This window comes from Brienomyrus brachyistius, chromosome 1 (assembly GCF_023856365.1).
Source record: "Brienomyrus brachyistius isolate T26 chromosome 1, BBRACH_0.4, whole genome shotgun sequence".
In the NCBI taxonomy this organism is placed as follows: Eukaryota; Metazoa; Chordata; class Actinopteri; order Osteoglossiformes; family Mormyridae; genus Brienomyrus; species Brienomyrus brachyistius.
Window position 1 is genome coordinate 20,460,419 of NC_064533.1, and position 9,741 is coordinate 20,470,159.

Genomic DNA, 9,741 nt, shown 5'->3' on the forward strand with positions numbered 1-9,741 from the left:
GGATGGATGGATGGATGGATGGATGGATGGATGGATGGATGTGTCCTAAGGCAACATGTCCTAAATGTTACACCTGAGCTCATGGCAGCAACAAACTTCATCACATGTTTACTTATCACCAGTAATTTCTGCAATTCTCTTTTATGTCTTTAATCTTCCTTGGGACATTGGACTTTGGCTTTGCATAATCAGCTTTGGATTTAGTATTAAGGTATTTAAATATCTGCTTTTTGTCAGGTGTACATACCGCATAATTACAGTGATTAGTAATACTGTTGTGTGAACATTGAAATTCAGAAACGGGATCTTTTTGCTACTTTGGCTAAAATACACCATCTTTAAAAAGCCATGTCAACAGGACTGTAAGTAGGCTTTGTTTCTTATTAAATCTGCCCCCCAGAACAAATTCTGTGAACGGTTTTCTTACTTGACGCCCCATCGCCATCAGGGGGATTGTGAGGATGCGTTTGCATGAGTTTGTCATTGACTGAGTATGAGCTGATGAAAGGTGGCGCCAGCCAATGAAAAAGCAGGGGCAGGACCTGGAAGTGACAGTGTTGGCACCTGCATCATCAGTGACTATGAGGTTAACTATGAAAAATGCTTACGTCCTGTGGGGGGCAACAGAGTGTTGGTGAAGGACCATATGGCCTTTGGGGGGTTGTGGTGGGGGGTCGCCAACGGCAGCTGCAGAAATACTCCAACAAAAAGGTGGCTTTCAAATGTGCATTTGAGTCACGGATTTTTGCCCTGTGAGCTTGTTCAGGCTGCCTGGATGGTGTGGTCAACACCCCCCCCCCCCAAAACTACTCACCAAGTGCAGTGCCAATTCTGTGTGTCTTTCTTTAATTTGAAAAGCTAAGAGGTTTGAGATCTACAGCTGAGCCCTCAAAGGGACACATCCTGGTCCTCACCGTCAGGGACAAGCCCCTACCCGGCCAGCTTTCACATACTGCTCAGGCGATACAGCTAAAAGCCCATTAAGCAGATCCAATGGTGTCCTGCTCAGCCCAGGCGGTTCCAGGCTGCCCCAGGTAATGGGGCGACTCTCTTAAAGGAGCTCCAGTCTTGCTGCCCTGCATCTTTGACACGACCCAAAAGCAAGACCCAGGGGGCCAAAACCCAACAATCCCAAGTTTAGAGTAAGATAAGAAATCAGGCCATCATTTTTTTTTTAGGAATGAAGAACCTCAGGCTGCAGCCAGGCCATCACACATGAGAGAAAGAACGACAAAACCAGTTTGGTGTAATCTTCATGTCACGGGGCAGAAACCCTTTGGATCATCTTCCAGATCAGGCCTGGTGCCAGCAACAGCGGGGGGAAAAATCCTAAAAAACATAAACAGGGATGTGAAAAAAGAGCTAAAAGTATAGAAGAATTGCAGAGAAAATGGAGATTTAAGGATGCCCTTTTCAGAGAGATGTTTGAGAGAGAGAGGCAGCGATAGTGAGCTGTACCAGGCCTCTAGGGCTTTACAGAGTGCTGATGTAACTGCATGTACATTTCAGACTCTGGTTGTCATTAGGAGCCTCCTGAAAGCTGAACGGAGGACCACTTAAACGCAACTGCGCGGTGGCACTGCCGAGTGAGAGGAATGTAAAACCATCTCACTCTGATTAATAAGTCACCATAGTGCCGACGTTATGACGACACCCCCAGGAAGACGAACTATCAGACGCCACCAGGCTGCATGAGTGATAGCCGTGAAATGTTTACGGCTGTTGCTCGGCCCTAATGGTTCACGCTGTATTTATCTAAGGATAACGTTTATTGCCTTTGTGGCTCTGACTAAAGCAATTAGCCATCTGAAGTCAGTCACAGAGTTTTACTAGTCCGTCATTCTGCTTGGTTTTGCCCAGCCTTGTTAGCGTAATCGAACTCTTATGGTTGTGCCATTTTCCTTGACTCCAGGTTGAAAACGTCCATCACCCAGCAGGGAATTGATGCAAATGCTCTGGGGACCTGTAGGTGGTCTTGTGTCAGAGCAGTGGCCTGCGAGGATGAAGCTGTCTGTCCCTAGCATAGTAACTGTGGGAATGGTGTGGGGGGGGTAGTCCTCTTTGTTGTTCCCTTATTGGTACCGGAGGAGGGGTGGTAGTTGTTAGCATAAGGAGCTGGCCCAAGAATTCCTCTGGTCAAGTCCAAGGATGAGCCTTGCTGTATTACCCAAGTGTAGGAATGTGAATTTCTCAGAAAGAAATATATAGGTTAATAAAACACGTGACACTGTAAGGTGTCTTGTTTAAAACTATAAAGACTAGTCAATTGGTTACACTGGTGATAATTAAATTTGTACCTTCGGTGTGAGTCAAACATTTTGCGGATTTGAGCTAAACAGGAGAAATCAGATAGTATGTGAGTGTCATGTCCCGCCTTCCTGCCCTTCTCGTTCTCCCCTAGTGTGGCTCTAACAAGCCACACCTGTTGCTTGTTTGGTCTTACCTCTCGTTCTAGCCCTCATGTGTATCACTCCAGCTGCTTCTCGTTTGCTCCCTCATCAGCCCGGTATGAAATTATTTCCCATTCCTTTGCTCCCCAGTCCTGTCATTAACGTTGTGATGCCCGATCTTCAAGTATGCCTGAGTCCTTCCTTGTTCTGCTTCCCCCATTTCCTGACCCCTCATGGTCTGTTTTGTTTGTGAGGCCCTGTTTTAATTCAAATGAAGTCCCTTTCATTTTCCCGAACTCCTGCTGCTCACTCCATGTGTTCAGATATGAGAGTGAGCGCAACGAAAACAATGCTAAACGTATTACTTACATTATCTGTGAAAACTTTTTCTCATTATGATTTTAAAAATGTGGCTTATTAAAAAAAATCATAATCTAGTATAAACGCTAGTGGTTTTCACAGACAGCATAATAGGTTATAATAGCAAGTATTTTCCGTTTAATCTGCTTCAGCCTTTTTTTTTTTTTTGCGGCCTACAGTCTGTGTTTATGTTAAAACCACAGTCGGGCCCAAAGTGAGTTTGGTCTCTAGGGAAGGGGCCCAAACATTAGGTTGATGTCCAGTAACCTGCCTTTGTGGTGCAGGGAGCGGTTCCCTTTACTCTAAATGGTTTTGGGCCACACTAATGCACGGATATTTCCAAGGGACGAAACAGAATAATGATATAAATACTTCAAATACAACCACCGTATTGCAAAAAAACTCAGGAAGTCTCTTATTGTCAGAGAAAACCATTTTTTACTTACATAATACATCAACAGTTTCCATATGTGGTTTTACTGCCTTTATGTTTATAGTCGCAGCATTCATTTCTGTAAAAAAGAATTAATATTGTCCAGAATAACATTATATTATACACAGTTGTACAACATATAATTTTATCTAGGTAAGGGGTTTTAATGCGTTTTGTTTTCTCGAAAATGTGCTTCCGCTATAGGATAACAAGCGAGATATCCAGCTGTGGTTTGTGGCTATCTGCTGGTTAAGGTGTCACAGTCCTGCTGTGTCCCTGTCCAGTCGGGGTGCTCAGGGGTGTGCGTGCCTGTGTGTGAGAGAGATATACATTACATTGTGGAAACCAAATGTCCCCACATTGTGATAAAAACGTATTATGTTGACATTGTGCAGACCATTTTTTCGGTCCACACAAGGGAAAATCCAATTTTACAACAATCTGTAACTGCAATCAAAAAACTAAAAATGCCAAAAGACTTGAATTTTTTATTTTACTTATGGTTAAGGTTAGGACTGGGTGGGGGTTAAGGTTGTCATTTTTGAATTCTTATTTTTCCCACAGACAGGAATGGAAGGTCCCTAGAAAGATATGAGTGCAGGTCTGTGTGTGTGTGTGTGTGTGTGTGTGTATACACGAAGGCAGGGGAGCAGTCCTACTGTGGATGCTGGCCCCCTCCCAGACGGCCCCAGGGCCTGCCCCTCTTATCGTCCACCCCCTCTCAAGATTCCAGCCCCCCCATCTTCAAAGGCCCTTCCATCTGTCCTACCCAGAGGTAAGGGGAGGGGTCTCTTGGAGACAGCGGTCGGGTGCTGGTGGCTCCATCCGCCATCCAACGCCCCCGCACCTCCCCCCCCAAGCCCAGGCATCTGTCTCCCTCACTCAGGCAAGGCCCGGCCGAGCGGCTGTCTGGTGCGTCACGTTAGCGCCTATCTGACGCTCCCCTTCACTCCTTTCTGGGATCCAAGTTCATTCAGTCAGACACTGACATAACGGGGTAAAAGCTAATGGGGACTATTAATCACAGTCTGGAGGTTGAAAAAGGACCTACAAGCCCAAACATACTTGAAAAATCATATTTTGGAATTTCTGGAGAATAAATATTCAGTAATATGTTCGTTCAGTAGGTTTGTTTGTCCAATATATGAAAGAGGCAGCAGCCTCTTTGTCCTGCATTGGGCACATTTTTGGCATAAATACTTAGCTATTTGCTATACAGAACTGGAATTTAGGATTCAAAAAGTATTAAAAAGCTTTATTGTCAGATGTACAAGTAAAAATGCAACTAAATACTTTATTGCATACCTCCCTGCAGACTTAAACAACATGTAATGATAAAAAAATAAATAACAAAAACAGAATAGTGAAAACAATAATATATACAGCCTGCATACAATATATAATAAATATGCAATAGTTTATAACATACAAGTAGAACAACAAGGTGCAGAGGCTACATGTCAGCAGAGTTAGATACCTTCCTTCTGCCTGCAAATTATTAACCAAAAACTCTTAAAGACCTTGAGAGAGAGAAGCGTCAGTAAGGGACTCGCTGGGATGGGTCTGCATGAATGCGCAGGGCAAACAGAGAAATGGTCCTGGGCTCACTTAAGCTTTAATTAATAACGAGGGCCATAAAGTGAATTTGTGTGTGTTTGGAATTTAAACTGTTTGCTTGGGATTTTATATGAGCCGCAAAGTAAATTGTAAAGCTTTTTCCGTGGATGCAGGGTCCTTATGAATCCCGGACGCCAAGAGTTTGGCACGCATGCGTTAACTCGCCCCGGCCTCGCTTCAGCAGCGATCATGTGCCACGGCCTTTCGACGCCCATGCTCTGGCCAAACACACAGGTCAGGAGATAGGAGACGTTGGGGAAGCTTACCTTCAGAACGTATCTGCTGTTTCATCCATCAGCATAATCTGGAAGCTCCTTCTTCGAGTTCTCATCATACAGAGTAGATCAAAGTAATTTCATTGAAAGCCTCCTCATCCCTGCTTGACCCTGTGGAAATCTCCATCCTGCCCTCCAGGTGAGTAGGGTCATCTGCTATCTATTTAGATGTCAGTCTCAGGAGAACTGACCTGTTACCCCAGCAGCTCCTATTTTAAGAATAGCCCTCCCACCCCTGCAGCCTTTAATGGTACACTCCAAGGCTCAACCAAGGGCTGTCTATCTGCATCTCCTCCTGTGATTCTTCTGACTGACCTCTTGGAATATGAGGTCATAGGCCGTCGGTCACTGAGATAGTCATCTTGGATACGAGAGAGTTACCTCAGAGACCGATAATGGGGGCTGGAGAGAGAATATGTATTTTGGAACAGCAGTGGAGATTTCACCATAGCAGCATTTGGTAAACTGACCATCTCCATAGGCAAGACCTCTTGTGGAGGCCCGTTGGGACCTTTTGGTAGAACTAACAGCAGCTGTTTCCACAGGCGATGAGGGCCTGAGATGGAGCTGCCCAAACTCATCCACTCATGCTGTCCATAAAGCTCATGTGTGCTGGGAGATAATCCCTGCCTCTGGGCCCCCTATCTGACAGCTGAGACCCGTCGCCCAGTTTGGGGGGGGGGGGGGTGTCAGACAAGGTCCACCCAGATTTTGAGGGAGTGCAACATCTAGGAAAGTGTGTCAGCATGTCAGGTTCCACCTACCACATCACCCCTCCCCATCCCAACCCCAGTCTTCATTTCACGTCCTTTGGGGTTACACGTGTGGATGCGTGTTAGCGTTACTGGGCTGTCTGAGGTTTCTGCAAGAGAGCCGAAGGCCTCGCTACCTCCCCTCCAGCCCTGCACTGCCTCCCACGACACCCCCTCACAGGGCGCCTTATCTCCAGATCCAGAATAAGGGCTTCCAGGCCCTACCTCCAGCCACCCTCCACCCCGCAGACATACACACACACGCTCACGGGAAAGTGCACTCCTCCATGGTTACAGGCATGTATCCAATTCCACCCTCAACCTAAACTACATCCCCCCCCAGGGACCCGCGGCGGGGACGCCGGGGGTGAAAAAACACATAACTGGCACTTTCTCTGCTACCTCAGGCACTGAGCAGCGCCGCCTAGGAGACGAAAATAGCGCGTGAGGTCTGGCGCGAGCAGACAAGCTATCTCAGCACAGTGACACGAGCAAATCTACCCCTTCAGCTAGGTTAGACGCCTCCAACACACCATCACACACCTAGCTCTGCTGCTTATGTAGACACACTGGGTCATCTAAATAGTCAAACATACTTATATACATATTTCTTTCCTTGTCATGTGTCTTGTAAGTGTATAAGGGCAAGTTTTCATGGGGAATCAGGGCGAAGAAAGCTCTATACCAGAGGATCTCAGACTGGTTCTTAGCTTCTCCTCCCAGTCAATCAACATTCTTCTTTTCTGAGATCTACAGACCGATTGGCCAATTCGTTATTAGAATACCTGGCTCACCCTAACGAGCAACCACGCTCAATTATAGGGTTTAGCTGCTATCTTGGTTACCTCATCGGGGAGTTTCCTGGAGAAGAATTTTGGCCAGCAATGAAGCAAACTGTTCCAGCACTATTTTTTAACATTCGTTTGCTCACAGGAAAAAGCAAAAAATTCATAAACTGAAATACAAATGAAAGAACCAAGCATTTGGAGAGACGCAAAAAAGCTTGTTCTTGCAAAAACAAAAAAAGAACTGCTGGTAATGTATTGAACAATGGTTTATGGTTTGGAGAAGCCAATTGAAAATATATACCAGCATATTTTTTAAATGCGTGTAAAGCCAAGGCAGTAAAAAAGGTAGTTTCAGGGAAGGGGAGTCTTCCTGGAGCCACCTTAAAACTTGGCACTCAAAGCAGATGTGGGTTTGGGCCTGCAGTGGGCAGGACCAGTGCCGGTCGATCCATTAGTAGTTTTCTGGGGGGGTGAAATCTAGCGTACCAAATGGGCTTCAACTGGCATTGGTCAGGACCCATTGAAACATACCATAACCAGCTGCTAATGACTGGACATTGTTTCTCAATCCTCTCCTCATATGAGTCCTACGGGATCATAACACCACCCACCCCCCCTCCCCAGCTGCCAAACTCCCAGGATCTACCCACCAAAGTTACATGTCAAGTTTGTGCCACAAAAACCAGGATGTTTTTCACTCATAGATGTTTTTCTTCAGTTCCATTTCAGAGCCTTCTGGACAAAAACCACAAGATGATGAACACTGGAAGTGAAGTTCAAAAAAACGACCTATATTCACGTCACAGATGTGATCAGTTCCTTGTTCAGGGACTCGGCCATTTATGCAACATAACTGCTGTACCAGGTTTCAAAGTGAGAACAGGCTTGGGAGACAGGCTGCCATTTGTACTGCAATAACCAAAAACTGGAATGGGTGAACAGATAAATATTTATTCGCTATCTGTTAGCTTTCGTGACAGTAAGCCTGTAAAACTGAGGTTTAAAATATCATGCAAAAGTTTAACAATTGAATTTAATGAGATCCTTTCAAGGATCATGTGCAACTTTTAGTCTATAAAAATATTTAAATGCTTTTGAATGTTTAGTCATTTGTATTCAGAAAATGAAAGCTGGACAAAATAGATGAACAATACTCAGAAAATGGCAAATATTGTCTTCCTCCTCATGTCCTCATGTCTTGATGATTATCTCTTTAGCTGGGAGCCTGTAGGCATGTTATGTTTCTGAAGAGCATAATGGAACATGACTGTGAGCTAAAAAGCTTCATGTATCATTAATTAAAGGGCCGCGTAGAAAACGAGGAATGCTTGTCTGTGCGTCCATGGTAACCCCAGGGCATTCTGGAACTGATGGAGGACTCCAGTCAAAGGAAGACTGACATCCACAGTGCAATGCTGGACATCCAGACTCCATTTGAATTAAATTTTACATACATTTACATCACATCTCATGATCTCGTGTTTCCAATATAAACTATTCATTCTAAGCGATCCAAAATGTATGGAATTCATTTTTCCATGAAGTCAGACTTTAAATGAAATGAAGATGTAATGGTTTATGACAAACCAACCGAAGTTCAAAGCTTCCAAGTATGACTGCTGCTGAGAAATTCCTTTATGATGCACAAACAATGTAGAACTTATTCTGAGTACAATCAATCCTTTGAGCTACTTTGCAATCACATACTTCAGTTAGTGAAGTCCTATAATCCATTTCAGCTCAGTAATGACTACTATTATTATTTTATTATTATTTTGAATAACACATTATATTGGAACTGATGTTAAAGTAGCAGAGATGTTTACAGGGTTACATCATAAGTTTATGTTTTGACCGTTCAAGAAGGTGAGTAGAGGTTGAAATTCAAGAATTATGAGAGATGCAATGTATTCATTCTTCCATCAGTAGGAGGCAGTGGTCGATGATAAGGGCGATCTGGTGGGAGCGGGGAAACTCTCTACTCAAAATGAAGACAACATTAGCTTTAAAGCGTCGATTCTCACTCCCCTGGCGATTTCTATGTTTACTTCTAAATATTGATGTCTGTTTTATTCACAATGCGCATGTTTACAATTGGTCTTGAACCATACATGGATGCTGATAGGATCGGGGTCAGTTTTGCCGATGTCTGTGTTGTAGGAACTGTGTTCGAGCCGTGCCCAGTGTCTGTCCTCCCATTAGGCGACGCAAGTGGCCACCTACCAGCCAGGAGATGGTGGCTTAGCCAGCCGATTTCACTTCGTCTCAGACAGGCGGAGAAGCTTGCCTAGGGATCCGCATGGACTGCGGCCCATGCTTGCTGGATCCTGGGCCTTTGAGACGTTTGTTCCCAGGCCATTTTTGGTGACTGTCTGCCCGCCGCTCTGTCATTTCAATGGGCCCTTTGTCGAACTTCAGGGTAGTTTCCCCTCAGCAGGCATCAAGGGACTCAGAGGGAGTGTTGCTGACTCCAAAGGGACAACATGTGTGACCTTCCCACCCTTACACCACGTCCGCCTGCCCCCCAAGCCACACTTCCGGCCAGCCGCCACACGACCAGGATAAAGGCAGCCCCTCCCCAATGAAGAGTGAGCACAGCCGATCCATTATCCTTCCGACTCTGCCCCCCTCCTGGAGCTCGCATCTTGTTCCCCTCCCTCGGATCTGCACTTCCCGTGAAAAGACTTGGCAGAGTCCAGCCGTTGTGAATTGCATCCCTAACCACACACAGCGAAGCGAGGCTCGCGTTCCTATCCTCTTTACACGTCTCGCGCTCAGTCCTGGTTTCCAGAACATGCCGTGCCTTCGAATCTGCCCCGTAAACTCTCTCTCCCTGAACTGACAACAACACCATTGTTTCATGCCGACTGACTTTGATGGGATGCTGGACCACATTATAGATAATCTATCCTGAGATAGATGGCACAAGAAAAGCAACAGACTACACATGAAGACAAATGTTTACTGTAAAGCTAACGAATCAGATAGTGAATCCAGGCTTTCTGTAGAGTCGCATGATGCTGATTCGGTGCAATATCCTTTCGTGAATGATACGGTGTGCTTATGAAAAACTCAAATGAATCACTTGAGATAAAAGCAAACTATACTGTGTAAAGTAAGCGCCAC

At 45.2% G+C, this 9,741-nt stretch overlaps 1 long non-coding RNA gene across 1 annotated transcript; it reads left to right on the top strand.

Annotated features, from left to right (window-relative positions):
- The first annotated feature begins 4,732 nt into the window (after positions 1-4,732).
- On the top strand, positions 4,733-7,936 carry LOC125744931 (uncharacterized). Its single transcript, XR_007398525.1, has 2 exons — positions 4,733-5,214; positions 7,334-7,936. It is a non-coding gene; the product is annotated as an uncharacterized LOC125744931 (long non-coding RNA).
- Positions 7,937-9,741: the final 1,805 nt, after the last annotated feature.